General features: G+C 49.8%; 1 long non-coding RNA gene across 3 annotated transcripts; it reads right to left on the minus strand.

The window, feature by feature from the left end:
* Window positions 1-918: 918 nt before the first annotated feature.
* LOC105491182 (uncharacterized) lies at window positions 919-17750 on the minus strand. 3 transcript variants are annotated; one of them, XR_003020254.2, is made up of 4 exons: window positions 16409-17750; window positions 7505-7663; window positions 5834-7091; window positions 919-1216 (listed from the first exon to the last, which is right to left on the minus strand). It is a non-coding gene; the product is annotated as an uncharacterized lncRNA (long non-coding RNA). The 3 variants fall into 3 exon arrangements; XR_011607269.1 differs by having other exon boundaries at window positions 7454-7663; XR_011607268.1 differs by having other exon boundaries at window positions 5834-7663.
* Between the last annotated feature and the right edge of the window lie 237 nt (window positions 17751-17987).

A 17987-nucleotide genomic window follows, 5' to 3' on the forward strand; every position in this document is an offset into this window, starting at 1 on the left:
TGAGGAAGGCCAGAGCACCCGCCAACCGTCCTGGCTCAGACAGCCAGACGGCTTGCCAGCCCCTTCCAACTGGCTGGGCTGATCTCGCAGAGGATAAGAGGGAGCCGGCTGCTTCGGCTTGGCCAAGGAGACAGCCTTGGGCCTGTTGGTGCCGGTGCTGGCTCCTGGGCAGACAGGCCAGGAGGAAGTGGCAGGCCTGGGCCCTCAGGCCCGGGCGGCAGTGGCTCCAGAGGACAGCCTGACCGTGGAACACTGGAGCCTGTGAAAAAAAAATGAGAGTGGGAAATGGGAGTCAAGGAGCCAAGGGAAATGGCGGATCTGTTAACAGGCTGTTTTTGCTTTTGTCTCTGGAGAAGGAAAAGAATGGAGAATAAAGAGAAGCGTTGCAGGCCGGCTTCCTGTGCCCCGGCCAGGGTGGATCACACTAGATAATGACTGATAGCCCTGGAAACGGGGAGACAAGATAAAGGGGAGGCCAGCTGCAGCGGCAGACCCCCGGAGCCAGGGAGGGGAGCCACAGGGACGAGGAAGACGCTGAGGAAGCGCAGAGGAAGTGCTAGGCGAGGGGAGAACCCCGCCGGGAGTAGCCGCCCAGGGCCGGGCCAGGGCCTTGTGTCTGGAACCATGCTGGGAGGCTGGGCCTGAGAGCAGCCTGGCACATCCCACTTTCTTCAGCAAGTTCCTAACCAGCCCCAGTGTCCCTTCCTCTGCGGAAAAATGGGGCTATGGGGGGTGGGTTGTCGGAACTCGGCTTCCTCCGTGGGTGTTTGTGGTGTGAACAAAGGCGCTGCAGGGTGAATGGCTGGGGCACCAGGAGCTCAACTAAGTCTTCCCTTCCTTGAAAGCGGGTTCAGGCGGAGGTTGGGCTCCTCGCTGCCACCCCAGGGCAGCCTGGGGGTCTCAGCTCCAGCCCCTTTGACTGAGGCAGCAGCCTCAGGCTTGGGCAGCCACCTCCTGGGGACCAGGGCCTCCTCTGGTTCTGCTACGGAGGCAAACTGGGAAGCCCACGGCTCCAGCGTGAAGAATGGTTCATCGTGAGGCTCTCTGGCTGCTTGCATGCCGTTCCCCTCACCACCTTCCCTCCTGAGACGCTGCCTGGTGTTGCCTACCTGCCCAGGGCCCAGACATGGCATGCCTGGGTTCTGACCTGGTCACCGAGGAGGATGGCATGCTCGTGCACTGCTCCCTCACAGAGCCTGGCAGGCGCTCACTGGGGCTGCAGAGACAGAAACAGCACATGAGCCAGGGAAGAGCCGGGGGGTGACTCCCCTCTCCCCTGTCCAGGCCTGGCACGTGGTTTTTCTTCCTCAGCCTCCTCTCCTGCTCTTCTCTTAAAAGTCTCCAACATGTCTCTGGCTCCTGATCTCGGAAGCTGAGATGTGAGAAAGACAAACCCCTGTTTTCTGAGTCCAGGGTAGCCTCCCCGCTTGGATTCAAACCCTGTCACTTCTCATCGTTGAGGTCTGCCTGGAAAACTCAGGGCACAGTCCATCCTCCCCGCAATCACTGGTCTTTGCAGACCACACTGGTCTTTATCCCGGTATTAATTCATTCACCCTGTGTTTACTAAACACCTCTGTGTGCTGGCCACCATGCCCAGACACGGAATACGGTGGAACAAGAGTGACAGTCCCTGCCCCTTGGGGCTTAGATCTGGTATTAGAGACAAGAAAGGCACAAATCATCATCGCACAGCATAGCAAATGCTAGTAAGGGTTTGGTGGAAGATACAAACTGGGAAGGAGGTGCTGATTTAGGTGAATAGTCAAGGAAGAATACGTCAATGACCTCTAAGTCCAGGTCATTGATTACTGGAGTGAGTCATTATTTCACAAACAAAATTGCAAATCCCAAGGGAGAAAGGAGAGAAAGGTGAAAGACAGGATAGAAGGGAGGGAGAAAGGAGAAAGGGGACAATTAAAAAGAGGAGCTGAGCATTGTATGCTAATGTGGGTTTTGTAAAGCCAAGGGGCTCTGATAATGCTAAACAAGCTGTTTGTTCTGGGAAGGGAGAGGACACTTCAATGTATATAAGAATTTTCCAGAAAACCCAGCCAGACCCTCCAACACCCTGGAAATCAGACACTGAGATCACTGAAGCTTAAGGAGTGTCAGTGCTTAGTTAAGCAAAGAGGCACCCTGGAAACGCTGCCTTAAACCCAAGGATCCAACCGATGAAACGCGTGTTCTAGACATAAACTTGAGAGGAGAGAAAATCCCACACTTCAACAACAACGACAACAACAAAAAAGGTGGCAGATCTGGAAAACTGTCAAGAACTGTTTTCTGTTTGTACACCCTTTCCTCTTGGGCCTTGTGTGTTCTCCCCTCAGCATCTTTGGTCTGCACCTGGCACTCTCAGAAGAGGGTGTGTGAGTTGCTCACTCATGCTGAAGTGTTTCATGAATTTGTGCGTTGGCCTGCCAGAAATATTTGCACCTTAAATTAGGACAGATGGAAGGCTCATCGGTGGGATTTTACCCCATCCACAGAGGAGAGAGTTGAGACCTTTGGAAACCCTCCAAGTCCCTTAGGGTAAGAGAATTTACATTGCTTAAAGTTGCCCCCTGAAAAGCACTGTCCCTTCCTATCCAGGTCACACACGGTATTCCTGCCTCCCTCTCATTTCCCAATTTTAACCTTTGGAATTTCCAGAACAATCCTATCAGGAAGGAGAAGAGGGGTGTCATGCTGTCTGGAACCAGCGACAAGGTAGCATACCCCTATTCTGGACTGCTGGCCACCTTAGTCCTGGGCTCTGGGCCAAGATCCCCAAGGACTGCAGTACTCACGAGAACCCGGCAAGACCCTGAGGAATGAAGATCACACAGTAAACACGGGGACAAAGCAGACAGACCCTGCTCTCGTTTTTAGGCCTCTTTTCTTCCCAGGAATGTGTGTTTCAGAGACAAAGTCAAATGCTTTATCTGCTGTCACTTGAAGTCATGGAAAAGGCCTGGATTTGGACTCAGAAGGCCTAGGCTTGCATTCTAGCTCTCTATGAGCCCCTATAGCTTCCTCTGCTCAGACATAAGGATTCCTCCCTGATGTGTTTCGCAGGGTCTGGTGAGAACCAAATGAGATAGTGTTCGCATGTGGCCCCTGACCCTCAGGGGCTGTACTGGTCATTATTCTAGGGTGGGCTTCCACAGCAGTGTAAGCAGCTCCTCTGTAAGACATGGGGCAAGCGGCTGGAGGCTGGGCGGCTGGAGAGCACGGCCACATTCTATGTGTCATCAGACTGGTCTTGAGCCTCTCACCCTCTTGCAGAGAACAGAACCTGCTTGCAGAGTTTGTGTGTGTGTTAAATTAGATTAACGTGGTGTGGCCACTTTGCACAGGCAAAATGCACCTTCAAATTGCGCTTGCCATCTGTGTCCCAAATTGCATTCTATCTTGAGCACTCCAGAATATACTCATGGTCTATACATGTTGACTCCATAGAAAACAGCAGCCTCCAAATGCTTATGGTGTGCACTTATTTGCTTTTTAAAGTTGAGGCAAGAACTTGAAGCCCAGCAAACTTGCTTTTTCCACATAGGCTGGCCCAGCCGGAGGGGACCTCAGCCTCCCTGTCCCAGCTCTCCAAGGAAGAGTGCCAGGAGAATGGCACTCTGCCGTGCTCACCAGTTCCCAAACTGGGCTTTCAGTCAAAGCCCACAGAAAGCTGTACCAGTAATAGCTGCCATTTCCTGCGTGCCTACTACGTGCCAGGCACCATGCTAAGCACCTCAATCGTTTCATTTCAGCCTTCACCGCAAGCCCCTGGGAAGCTGCCTTGTGGTACCTGTTTAACAGACAGGGAAGCCAGGTCTTGGAAAAGTAAAGCAATCTGCCTGAGCAAACCACAGCCAAGCCTACCCTACCCCAGAGTGCACTGCGTCCTCTCTTAACCAGCTTCCCTGGGGGGCTGTACACCAACTGCACCTCTAACACACACACACACTCGCACCTGCGCGTGCACCAGGCATGCACGCTGTCTCCCTGTGCGCTGACCTCCACTACGAACAAACAGAATCAGAGAAGGACAGAAGGACAGGGCACGTGGGGAAGGCACAGAGTGTATTTCTAAGACTTCCCTTAAGAGCTGACGCAATGCGGTGGGGTTTAGGAGAATGGAGATGAAGATGGGCCTCACATTTTCTATCTGTTCTCAGACTGGACCTTCTGACTGACTGCCATTCCCATTAGCCCGTCACATATCTAGGGAGCGCCTACTAAGAGTGGTCCTTGGTGGGGCCGTCAGGGGCTGGAGAAGATTCAAAGAAGGAAAAGTCGTGCCCCACGCACCCAGAGCTCTCCACCTACCAAAAGGATAAAGCAGGTCCCCAAAATCCCCAGCCCAAAGCATGGTGGGATGAAAGTGTCCCCTAGTCCTTGCACCCACCTCGATATTTCAGCCCTGAGGGTGGCCACCGGGGTTGAGACCCAGCGCACCTACTCAGGAAAGAGAGAAAGACCAGGAATCGCAGCAAGGAACCCACCCCACCAGGCGCCCTTTGTGGCCCCGATTGAAAGATTGAAAGGAGGAACGGGGTGAATTCTCATGAGAATTCTGATAAATGGGCTTCTCCACCCCTCCTCCTCCCCCGCCCCCAATTAAAGTGAAGCTGTCCCAGGGCGGAGCAGCAGAAACCACTTCCAAGCCAGGCATGACATCAACATTTTAGTGATAAGGAGTGGACAATGGGGTGTTAGACTAATAGAAAAACACCACTGGATAAGGCCGGCTCCTGATACCCAGGCTGATGGGAAATACCATTGTCCGTCCGCTGTCAGCTGAGTCCCAGGGCGACAGGGATCCCAGCAGCCACAGGCAGGGCGGGGGAGGGGTGGTCCTGCCAGTTCCAGCACTGGCTGAGTGCCAGGGAGGGTGGGGACGGGGGCTGAGCCTCCGGGTGCAGCTTGAGAGTGGATGGGATGGGCAGGGTGCAGAGGTGGGAGTGTGGGGTTGGGAAGGAAGGTGTAGGGGGACGGTGGTGTGGGGCTAGGCAGAAATTGCGTATGGCTCTGTCCATGCCACTTGGATGATGCTTGTGTGACCATATTAGTAATGGCTCACAGGTGTACTTGGTTCATTGATTTTTCACAGAAATTTCTTTAAACATTTTTATCAAAGTAATATGTGCACATAGTTTTTGTATTTTAAATCAATTCATATTAAAAGAATATGTAACAGCAACAACTAGAAACTGGTTTCCTGCCTACCACTTCCCAGTTCTCCTCCCAGCGCCTTCTCTGCCAAGCTGTGCTCACCAGAGATAACCAAACCAGCATCAATTCCCAGCTGCTGCTTCTGGTATTTGCCTGTATATTTCTGAATAATTTGCTTATGTGGCTATGTCATCATTTACCAATTTTAGACATGGTCTCGTGGCTTCTTCGAATGGCAAAAGAGAACTTAGCAACGTTACACTGCACTCTCCTTCATAGCTCCTCCCTCATCCTTCCATTATCGTGATGATATTTGAGTAAAATAGTAATTGGTGATTATTCTGAGACAAAACTTTCTGTAAGCCTGTTTCCTACAGCTCGTGTCCTCTACTTTTTTACATTTACTGCTTTGTCTTGCTGGAACACCTTCAGTGCCTTCCTGAGAAAGAGTACATTTTTTATGTGGTAAGGTACTGAATTCTGGGTTGGAAATTATTTTTTCTTAGTGTTTTAAAAGGACTGCTCTGTCGTCTTCTAACTTACCCTGTGTTATTGGGAAATCTGACACCATCCGATTCCGGAAGCTTTGTATGGGACCTGTCTTATTTTTTCATAGGGAGCTCTAAGGAACTTCTCTCTATCCCTGTTGCTGGAAAAAAATTGCGACAATATTACTTACTATGTGTCTTTCCCATTTACTGTCCTGGACAATCAACAGGTTCTGTCAATCTGGAAACTCATCTCCCTCAATTCTAGAAAAAAATCCATTTATTATTTCTTAGCTAATTTCTACCCTTCCCCATCTCTTCTTTTTCCACTGCTAGAAATTCTATTAATTGGATATTAGACATCCTAAATTGATACTCCAAATGTCTCATTCTTTATTTATTTTCCCTGTAAAATCCTTTTTTTCTGCTTTATTTTTATTTCCAAGAACTCCTTTTTGTTCTCTGGTTATTGTTTTTTCATAATTTCCTAGTCTCATTTCAGTAAGGCAATATCTTAGCATTCAAAGTATATTAATGATAGCTTTTTAAAAAGTTTTTTTCTGTTTCTCCCATTGTTTTTTACCTTCTGTCTCTCCGTGTGTCACTTCTATCCCTTCCTCTGTTTCTCCTTCTCTACCCGTTGACCGATCCCAATGGGGCAAAGGAATCTCTGAGGAATTGCACCAGTGAGAGTGCTGTATATTTTACTCATGTTTCTTTAAAGTGAACAAATACAAGAGAGTTTTTACAATAATAAATCTGTGAATTAAAGCCACACGGTCCTCACTTTTATGTATTTAACTGTCATATAGCTTACACCTTCACACGCAGACATTATGAACTCTCTCTTTTTTTTTTAGATGGAATATCACTCTGTCGCCCAGGCTGGAGTGCAGTGGCATGATCTCAGCTCACTGCAACTTCCACCTCCTAGGTTCAAGCGATTCTGCTGCCTCACCCTCGTGAGTAGCTGGGATTACAGGTGTGCACCACTACGCCGACTAATTTTTGTATTTTTAGTAGAGACGGGGTTTCACCATATTACCCAGGCTGGTCTTGAACTCCTGACCTCAAGTGATCTACCCGTCTAGGCCTCCCAAAGTGTTGGGATTACAGGCATGAGCCACTGCACCCAGCCGTATGGCATTTCTTGAAAGAAATTTTTGAGCTTTTGTATGGTGGTGCTGCCTAGCTGCCAGCAGCTTGGCTCTGGCCATGGCTCTCACTGTCTCTGACTCTTTACCAGGCTTATTAATGCAATTATTTCTATTATATTAGCACATTTTCCTTCACTATGTTATCCAACTAAGTAGAAAACAAAAATAAAAGCACTGATACTAGTGATGGGAAGGATTAGGTCTCAGGAACTTAGTTCAATAGAGACAAGAAGACACAAGTGGGAGATCAGCTTGAAGCAGAAGTGAAGCTTGGCTGGCCGGTTATGTTCATCTGTGAAGGAAAATCAGAGGACAGGCACAAAATCAGAGACCAGCACAATGAGAGGACAAGCACAAAAGGACATAATCAAACATTAAGTTTAAAAGTAAGTTGTAATTGGAGCTTTTAGAGTATTGCTTTTAGTTCTTAGAGAATAGAATCCCTTTACAACATATAAATATATTGCCTAGCTTAGCACATTTGAAACGTCACAGTGTATGTGTATGTGTGTGCACGCGCGTGCATGTGTGTGTTTAACTTAATGAATTTGGAGGGAGAACGTGGATAAGATGAGGAGATTGTCAGTCTCCTCGATGCCTGAAAGTGAGCCAGGATCAGCGTCCCACCCAGGCAGCCGCTGAGCCCATGAAAACCTGCAGAGAAAGCAGCTGCCAGTCCAGAACGTTCTTAGGATCCTCTGACACCTGTGTAGGAGGCTCTGTTCCCTCCTCTTGCTTCCTGGACCATCTGCTTCCCCAGAGGACGGCTCCCGGGGCTGCTTCAGGAGGAGGCTTCTCTTGCTGAAACCACTGTCCGTAGAGGCCCCACTCCTGTGCCCAGCCCAGTGCTCCTGTTCTCCGTGTCTGCCGGGAAATCGGGGAGTGGTGAGGTCTGACCAGAATAGGCAGGCTGGCTTTTCCTACCCTGCCAGGTTCCCATGCCCTCCCTCCCCTATTTCTTCCTCTCCCAGACTTCTTGAGGCTCAGGAGAAGACAGAGGGCTCACATGCCTCTGGTGAAGTCAACGAAACGCTCACAATATTCCAACTGTGTTCCCCAAGTCACTGGAGCCCAAAGCCTGGGAGCCATCCTCACTGCCCTGGAGCCTCAGGTCTGACCTCCAGCCACCTTCTGCCAATTTTCCATCCAAAGCCCCCAAGAAATCCCCACAACTGCTGCCCCGGCTCAGGCCATCACTGCAGCTCCTCTGGGCTATTTCAACAGCCCCTGCTACTCTTTCAGCCCCAACCTGCCTCTGTCTGCTTCATTCTTCCCACTGTTGCCTAAGGGATCTTTCCAGAATGCCACTCCATCACCTCAGATCCTGATTAAAACACTTCAGGGCTTCTTCCTGTCAAGGTCCAGCCTCAGCATTCACAGCCCACCTGCCTCTCCAGCCTTACTTTCTCCTCTCCTCCCCACCAAGCCCAAGCAGAAGCCACAGGAGGCCGCTCTGCAGGTTTACCCACAGTGTCTGGAACACCCCTGCCCCTTAGGGGCGTTCACACCCTTACATGTCAGATCCGCCTTGCTGCTATTCCTCTTCGCTTTCCCCAAGAGGAATTAATTCCTCCTTCCTATGCTTCCACAACACTCAAAAAATATCTGTTCTCCCTTTAACACACCCTGTGCTGTAGTGATCACTCTCATCTCTCTTCTTTATGGTAATCTTCCCAGTGAAACACCCCCATCCATCTCCAGCTGCAGGGCCTGGTCCAGCCTTGGCACAGAGTTGGCACTTAGTAAATATCTTTTGAATTTGTTTAATTAGACTGAAAATATGTAGCCCCTAAATATGTATGGTTTACTATAAAAACAAGTGGTTACATAACTGTTTACATAGAATCAAAATATGCTTCTAAATACCAAAACAAAGAGTTTGCTTTTTAAATAATGTATCAGCAGCAAGGTGGGGTGCCACTCAATCAATGCATGTTCACTAAACATATGCAGAACTGGAGGGACTCGCCCATAAACAGAAGACGCCCTCTATGGGACCATCTGCTAATCCACATTCCAGACACCTCAACCTTCTCAATCAGAACAGGAGACAAAATTATTGCCATGGGAAGGAGAGGGCATTAGCATCCCTTCTCTGTGTAATCCAGAAATTATGGGTAGTAGCAATAGCTATGGTTTCCTAAGTATCTTCTGCATGCCAGACACATCTAATAATTCATATGTAATCTAATATCTAATAATGACCACACACTGTGGTTACAGTAGCCTCTCCTCACTTTTTTTTTTTTTTTTTTTTTTTTTTTTGAGATGGAGTCTCGCTCTGTCACCCAGGCTGGAGTGCAGTGGAATGATCTTGGCTCACTGCAACTTCTACCTCCTGGGTTCAAGCAATTCTCATGCCTCAGCCTCCTAAGTAGCTGGGATTACAGGCGCCTGCCATCACGCCCAACTAATTTTTGCATTTTTAGACTTTCCATGCAAGTCAAGGCTGTCTCCCTCCCCCTTTCAGCCCTCCTATGCTCCCCATCTCTACCCCGTCAACCCCTCACTGCCAACAACTGAGGCTAATTTCATCACTCTTCTCCAGCCATTTTGCTTATCGTTGACTTCCAGCTCCTAAGAATTTCTTGGCTTCCTCCAGGTGCCCTGTTTTTAAATTAACCTGAGATTATGGCAGACCACAAGGGCTGCATCACACCAAGTTCTTCCTGTTCTCCCCAAGATCTGCCAGAGATTTCCTCTACCACCAGGTGGGGTTCAAACTAGGGTGCTCTCACTGATGACCCAAGACTCTTAGGTATGAGGATCAAAAACCCAATTCAAGCCAACCTGAGTGGGAAAAGAGAAAAATCCCTGGTCCTAAAACTGAGCAGTCTGGGCTATAAGGACTCTGGGCAAGGCTGAAATGTCCAACACCATCATCGAGTGTTTGCTTCTTTCTCCAGACCCAGCCCTTGCTTACCTTATGCGGCTATCTTGATTCTCATAAAAGGCTCACAAACATAATAAGAAATAGGACCATGGGAGCCTCTGGGCCATGTCTTCACAGCTCAGGATCCAAAAGGAAGGCAGGCTCTTCTAGACTTCATGAGCCAGATCTTGTGGGAGGATTGTGATTGGCTCTGCTCGGGTCACCTGCCCACATCTGAACCAATCACTACAAATTGGGGTTGGGGGTATAAACAACTGGAATTGGACCAGTCTAGGTTGGATGTCATCCCTGAGGCTTCCGTGCTTAATGCCCCCAGGGGAACTGCATGAGGTTGGACTGTGCTTCCCCCAGTGAAAGCTTGTTGGCATACAAAACATGTCCCCTATGGTCATGCATGCAATGGACAACTCATGAGCACCTTCTCAGAGTAAGGCACAGTACCAGGCTTAGTGGCAGAAAACAATGATGAGTCAGACTCATCCTGGCCAAAAGGGGCTTAGACTCAGCAGGAAATTTAGACATGAACACTGATGTCTATAGTAGGATGCAGTGGGTCCTAAAAACACAGTTTCAAAGGACATGGGAGGGAGGGATCAGAGGGGTCAACCTTGGGACCCAGTGCAGAAGAATAATCCAGTGAACTTGATGATTACATGGCTGGTGGTTTAGGGTGAGGAACCAGCCCTGTCTACCCAAGCTGGCTGGATAGATGCATGGACATGACTTTCCAAGGTTCTTCCAGGCATCCATGATGCTGTTTGCTCTCAAGTTCAACCTCCCATCCTCCCATTCACATCCGGCCCATGACAGGGCCCTGATGCTTCCCTTCATAGGTGGTCCATCCAGTGCCACCTACTTCCTGCCTCCATCATCACAGACATTTCTGCGAATACTACCAATGCCTGAGCCCCACAAGGGACATGGGTCTTGATGCTCCTCGTGTCTAATTTGGACCTAGGCTTTGTTCTCAGGGCCTCCTAACCAAATGCTGCAGCCTTTCAGCCCTGTCCTCCTAACTGTCCTCTGCCAGCCAACAGGCACTTTGTCTGCAATCCCAGAGGTTCAGTGTCTTGGGACAGCCTCCTTCTCATCCCACCACACCCCTACCTGTGACCCAAGCAGGAAAGTGGCGCGGCTACTAGAAATCTCTATTTTAAGTTGAGATGGGGTTTCACCATGTTGGTCAAGCTGGTCTTGAACTCCAGACCTCGGGTGATCCACCTGCCTCGGCCTCCCAAAGTGCTGGGATTACAGGCATGAGCCACCATGTCCCTTGGAGGCAGGGATGTATCTGGTTAGGAGGAAAATCTCAGCCAGCTAGACTGGCCTCTGGGGTTCAGCCAGTTCATAATTTCCGTTTACGCAGTACATGTGTTTTATGACTCTGCTTTGTTGAAAATCAATTGGCCATAGGTGTATGGGTTTATGTCTGGCTTATTCTGGTTTAGTTCTGTTCCACTGGTCTATATGTTTATCCTTTTACCAGTGCCGTGGTGCTATAATGACCACAAGGTTGGAGTAAATTTTAAAACGGAGAAGTGTGAATCCTCCATCTCTATTCTGCTGTGTTAATATTATTTTAGTAAATTAATACAGTTTTTATTGCAGGAGGGTCTCTGTGATTGAGGAGTTCACCCTTGCCATCCCAGGAGACAACTTGTTATAGAGCAAGGATCCTTGGGGGAGGAACCTGGAGACCAGGGTTCCAGTTCTGGCTTTACTGCTAACTCTCTAGGTGTCTTTTGCAAACCACCTCTTCTTTTTTTTTTGAGACAGAGTCTCACTCTGTCGCCCAGGCTGGAGTACAGTGGTATGATCTCCGCTCACTGCAACCTCCGCCTCCTGGGTTCGAGTGATTCTCCTGCCTCAGTCTCCAGAGTAGCTGGCATTACAGGTGCGTGCCACCACACCCAGTTGACTTTTGTATTTTTAGTAGAGACGGGGTTCCACTATGTTGGCCAGGCGGGTCTTGAACCCCTGACCTCAGGTGATCCGCCCACCTCAGCCTCCCAAAATGCTAGGATTACAGATGTGAGCCACCACGCCCAGCCACGTCTTCCCTTTAGGTCTCGCTTTACTCTTCTGCAAAATGGAGCCAAGAGAGTTTCAAATTCCATTTCTGACTTGGAGTGAGACCTGAGACTTTTTAGTAAGGTCACCTTGAAACTTGGGATGCCCAGATGGAGGGCCCAGGTACCAGTAACATGGCTGTAGAGAGCTCCCCTCCCACTCCCACTGTCCCCACCTCTGTAGCTGCCCAGCTCTGCCCACTCCCTCCTGGGTCATTAACAAAAGTATTGTTTTAGGAAGAACTAAATTGGCAGAGAGAAGAGAAGTCTGGGCCAAGGAGAAATTTAGAGATTGGGTCACCTTTAGTGTCTCCTCTGATTGTCATTGAATCATGCTTGCTGTTTTCCAGCACTTGACCAATGAGTCCCAGATATTTTAGAAGGCACACATTCACTTACTCAAAGTACTTGCAGGAAGCTGCTGCATGCTAAGCATTATGTTGGGTACTGTGGGCAGTCTAGAAACAAATGAGCTGTGTGGACCACCCTCTGGTAATCCGCTTCATGCTTGAATAATATCAGGGGGAATCATATTATTTTGAAAGTGCCTACTTTTTTCCCCTTGACTTAGATATGGCTTTCAATATTTTGAATTGCTCCTGCATATTTAAATAGCCTTACAGGAAAACAAAGTTCTGGACACAAAAAGTCAACTCCTCCCATGACTGGATGCCCGCTTCCATACCGAGCAATGTGGTACAGTCTGCGTCACCTGGCTGGGGTAAGGATGCCTCACTGCCACGTTTATTTTCCTAACTTGATGCAATTTCCTAGACATACTTTCCTGCAGGGATATAGTCCAAATTCTAGATTGGGAGCTAGAAAGTCACTATCTCAGTAGTCAGTCTCTACCTGTCCCTGGTCCTCATTTCCACTTTCATCACCTGATATATCATTTAGTAACGTTAGTGTGCGGAGGTGATGGCAGCTCGCACAGGACGGGGACTGGGGACAGATTGCATCTGGCAGGGGGACAGAGAGAAGGAGGCATTGAGAATGACTCTGAGATTTCCAGCCTGCAGCCCTGTTTGGTTGATCCTATTCAGTGGGTTCGAAAGTACCAAGGGGAGCAGGTTTGGGGTGAAGAGTGGGGCCCCACTTTGCTCACTGATGCCTGTGGACTTGTGCAACACTGCAGTCTTGAGGAATATCATGGATTCAGTTCTAGGCAAATTATGTTTGAGGCATCTTTGTGGCATCCAAATGACATCAGAAAGGAGGTGAATGGAGCACACAGGAGAGCGCAGGACTGGAGACACGTGGATGGTGGTAGAAGCAGCAGGTCAGGATGAGCTTGCAAAGGAAGAAAGTCGAGAATGGGAAGAGAACCCGGACCTGAGCCCGGAGGAGCACCAGCTTTCAAGTACTGGAGAAAAGGCTTCCTGCAAAGAACAACTGGCCTGTGTGGTAAGGAAAACAAGGAGCAGGAGGACGCACAGAAGCAGAGGAAGAGAATGTCCCAAGCAGCGGAGGGAAGGGACAGTGTCCAATACTGCCAAGAAGACAAGATGAGGAGAGAAAATGTCTACGGGATTTAGAGACACTGAGGTCACCAGTGGCCTGAGTAAGAACTGTGTCTGCAGCGTGATGGGGGAGGCAAGGCTAGGGGAGCAAGTAAGGAGATGGGGAGAGAAAGCTGGGGCAAGTCGTTTGGGAGGTCTGGCTTCCACAATCTATTCCCAGTCCTTCCCTGTCTTGGCAGACACTGTGGAACTTTAAGGAAATCTCTTCACCCTTCTGCATCCCAGTTATTCAACAAAGAATGGTGGGGAGGGGGCTGTGCGCTATCCCAAGCACACTGATTATCAATTGCAAACCCAAATCAGCGTACACAATCTGAAAACGAAAACTGGACATGCAGAGGAACAGCGGATCAAAAGAGGGCTGGTGGGGCTGTTTCTCCAGGGCTTCCCTGTCTCTGAGTTGAGAGGAGGCACAGGGCACTTCAGCCTGGGGGACAGAAGGCACTGGAGCATCTCCAGGGTCCGGGGAAGTGAGCCTGCCTAAGAAGATTCTGGAGGAAGCAGAGAGTCAGAGGCGGCAGAGGGACAGAGACAGACCTGTCCCAAGAAGCCTCAGAGAGCAACCAGTGCAGGAGGAGGGGAACCTGGTCTCGCTGAAGTGTTCGTTTCAGAAACTGCAGGGAGGTGAGGGAAGCCAGGCAGGACTGCAGGCCTGCACCCAGCAGGCCTGGGGCGAAGCAGAGCTGGGCTGGGAAGGGCCGAGGAAGGCAGAGAGGAGGGGCACAGGAGTAATGACCGGAGCTGGCAGCCAGCCTCGGCTGGAGAGTGACCCCTGGGACCCAGGGTAGAAAAGAGCCGAGGGCGCCTTTAATGGCCACAGGTGTTGGAGTAGAAAATTTTCCATGAAAAGGGGGCTGTTCCACATGATTAAAGTAACCACTTGGGCCCTCTTGGCAAGCTCAGGCCCTGTTTTTTTCACACTTTGCAGCATGTCCTTCAACTCTTTTCGGAGGCTGTTCAGAGGATAAACTGCAAAAGAAATTCCTTTTCTTTTCATGCACGCTAATAAGGAAGGAGTGGGAGAGCGTGGCCCCCCAGGGCAGGCTGGGGAGGTAGGGTTTTGCTGAAGACGGTGAGGGAGGCTGGGGAAAGCCAGATGAGGTGGGGCTGGCAGAGGTGAGGTGCGGGTTGATTCAGAGACATCGCTGGGTAGCGGCTGCTCTGCAGGAAAAGTGAGCCCAGAACCAACCAAGCATGGGTGCCCTCGCACTGGGCACCCCCTGGCGTCATGTCCAGGCCTAGAGAGTCCTGGAGTGAGTTGAACAGAGCAACGTGTTATGAGAAAGCTGGGGGATTTCCTCGGTAATAAGCAGATAAATCTCTATCCCTTGGGGTGGTTTGGAGGCTGTGCCAAGAGACAACCTGAGAGCAGGTGACACTCATTCCTTACTCTCTGGACAGCTGTGGGATGCCCCGCTGTTCTAGCTTTCCTTCTGCAGAATGGCGCACTGTGAGGAGGCAACAGAGCATGCCTGGAAAGCACGTGGCATGTGGGCCACAGCAAATGATGACATTGATCATTACTGGTAATGATGACATTGATGATAATGATGACATTGATAATCATTGATAATGATGATGACATTGACAATCATTGACAATGATAACGACATTAATAGTCATTGACAATTATGATGACATTGATAATCGATGATGATGATGATATGATGATCTATCAGTCCTTATTCAGCCCAAGATCTCCAGGGTTTCCAACCATTCTCATCCCCCTTGAAACTCTAATTGCACTAAGTGTTTTTTTTGTTTTTTAGTCCTGGACCAGGCATTAGACACAAGTTCCTTCCTCTTCACCATGGAAGGTCCATTTAGTCACCAGAAATGCATGTGGAAAGGTTCCCAATTCCACGGAGGCTAAGTAGGCAGAGCACTTTTTGGCTGTTGCATTTGTGACATCATGGTTACTGAGCAAAAGCTGACCATAGCCTTTTTCTGCTCACCTAGCTTCCTACAGATTACCCTCTGCCCTGGTGGCTGCCCCTCACCACCATGGGAAGACCCTGGGGCCGTTGCCCAGGCTGCCCACTGACCTGGGTCTCTCTCCCCTCACCCCACCACTCTTTCCCAGGGTTTTCCAGGCCCTGCTAGCGGACGTGAGGGTGCCTGGCCTCGACCTAGGTGGTCTTCCCTGACTGTCTCAGGTCTCACTGACCCTCTATCCGTTTGAACAAGACTCTCCAGGCAGCTGTTTTACAAGGTGTGCTCTACGGATCACCTACATCAGACTCCCTTGAAGAATTTGTTGGAAAAGTGGATTCCTGAGCTCCTCTCCTGTTCTGAATTAGAATCCCTGGGAAGGGTCAAGGAATCTGCAATTGCAGTAATTTCTACATGGGCACTTTAATAGATACTCTGTTGTCTGTCTGTACCACATAGTCAGATAGTAGTCATCTGCCATCCCTCATCATCTGTGCCAGTAGGCAGGATTGAGAACATCACAGCACCTGTTGTAGTGTTTTGTGCACAGCAGGGCTCAATAAGTGATTGCTATTCGCTAGCTAGCTATATAGATAGATATGGATGGATGGATGGATGGATGGATGGATGGATGGATGGGTGGATGGATGGATGGATGATTGATGGATGGAAGGATGGATAGATGGATGAATAGGTGGATGGATAGATGATGGATGATGGATGGATGGATAAACTGATGGATGGATAGATAGATGGATGGAGGACGATGGATGGATGGATGGATATCTGGATGGATGGATGGATGGATGGATGGATGGATAAATTGGATGGATAGATGGATGAGTGGGTGAATAAATGAATGGATAGATAGATAGATGATAGATAGATAGATAGATAGATAGATAGATAGATAGATAGATAGAACCTTGTTACAGTAGTGTTGGTCACAGTTCTTCTGATATCTTGTGGAACTGAAGTGTGAGATGTAGAGAAAGTTCTCATGAGAGACCAGGGCCTGGATCTACAAAGCTGCTGGAAGCAAAGGTAGGAGAAATGTTACACTTGGACTCTGTAACTTAGCAGGATGGGGTTCAAGTCTGCCTCCTACTGGCTGTGTGTGTTTTAGCGAATTGCTTAATTTCTCTAAGCCCAATTCTCCCCATGTATAAAAAAGGATCTTAACAGTACCTACCTCTTAGGAAGGCAGTGAGGGTTGGTTTAGATGATATATGAAGCGAAAGTATCTGCAAGCTGGGCTATGAGTTTCTGGTCTCAGCTCCTCTGTGCATCTCTGCCTCCTCCTTCTGTCTTGCGATCTGATTCCCACTGCTCCTCACTGCAGACAGCCCATAGCTGGTTGCATCTTGTCAGAGGCAAACACCCAGAGATGGAGATGTGTCTCTCTCAGTTCTAAGCCCAAGTCTCCAGAGAAGAGAATCTGGAGGGCCTTCCGGGGTCCATCCCAACCCAAATCATCTGTAGTCAAGAACAAGGAGCCAGTGGTGCAGACACAGATGCAGTTCCATCGCTTGGGCCCCACCAAGGAGAGAAGCAGTTCTCAGAGGCTAGAGTGGAGGATGGAGACAGGCTGGGCCCACACCCCCATGTACCTGCTGTGACTCCCCAGAAATAAACATTTCCCCAGTCCTGACTCCACGGCTGCCTTTTATCTCCCAGAGCCTCCCCTCCACATCTTACTGGGATTGAGGTCCCCGGCCTCAGAGCTGCCTGCCTCTACCCCTGGATCTGTGTCCTGTTCCCACAAGCCCACCCCTCACCAATATTATCCTTCCAAAGTTACTAGTGTGCCCCCAACTGGGGACGATCCCAAAATTGAAGTCCTACCCTCAAGGTGCTTACAATCTAGTTGGCAATACCAAACCAACACACAGGAACAGAATGAAGAAGTGTCCGGTGCTAAACCATAATCCAGGCCTCCGGGGTAGTAGGGATGCAGGGTAGGGGGCGTCCCCCGGAGGCTGGTAAGGGAAAGCTTCCCGGGGGAGGGAGATTAGGGAAGGAGCTATGGAAGTTGAGAAGAGCATTCTAGTCGGGCACTGGAGGAACGGAGAAGGCCTGGCTGATAAGCTGCCCTGGTGGGAATGATTGCAGGAAGGAACAGGAGAGAGAGCAGGTGCTGCCATCATGGAGGGCCTAGCTGGCTAAGCACAGGCCTTCAGACTGCATGCTGGAGGTCGGGTGAGCCTGGCCTCCCTCCTGCCCCACTGAGGCAAGCTGGCCAGGTCTCCCAGAGGTCCCAGGGATGCTCATTGATTAGCTTGTGAAAGGCCACTTGGCTAGCTGGTTGCCGAGAGACGGCCCCAGAGGCCAGGGCTGGGATTAGTGAGTGGCCCTGTTTGCTCTTCTTGCTGGGTGGAAAGAGGACTTTGGTCCCAGCTTATCAAACTGCCCGGGTTTGAAAGCCCAGGAATGCAGCCTTGGGCAAATGTGCAGGTTCACAGGACACCCATTAATCAAACAGCTCTGTTCCCTCCACCCCTAATAACCTGACCCCCACTTCACACACACACACTCCTATCGCACTCACGTGGTCTTTCGGAGGTCCCAGAAAAGAGCGGGTCCACCATGCCTCAAGCCAGCTGGCAGCTGCGCAGGCCCAGGTGGAGGCACTTCAGGATAGTGGGCCAGGCCGACTCTGTCTTTCCCTGAGTTTGCCCAGTGGGCCCCAAGAGGCAGCCTGAGGTCCCCTGGGGGCTGCTGGAAGATGGACAGAGACGGCCCCAGCTGCCTCACTGCTCCACACAACTAGC

This window comes from Macaca nemestrina, chromosome 8 (assembly GCF_043159975.1).
Source record: "Macaca nemestrina isolate mMacNem1 chromosome 8, mMacNem.hap1, whole genome shotgun sequence".
Lineage (NCBI taxonomy): Eukaryota > Metazoa > Chordata > Mammalia > Primates > Cercopithecidae > Macaca > Macaca nemestrina.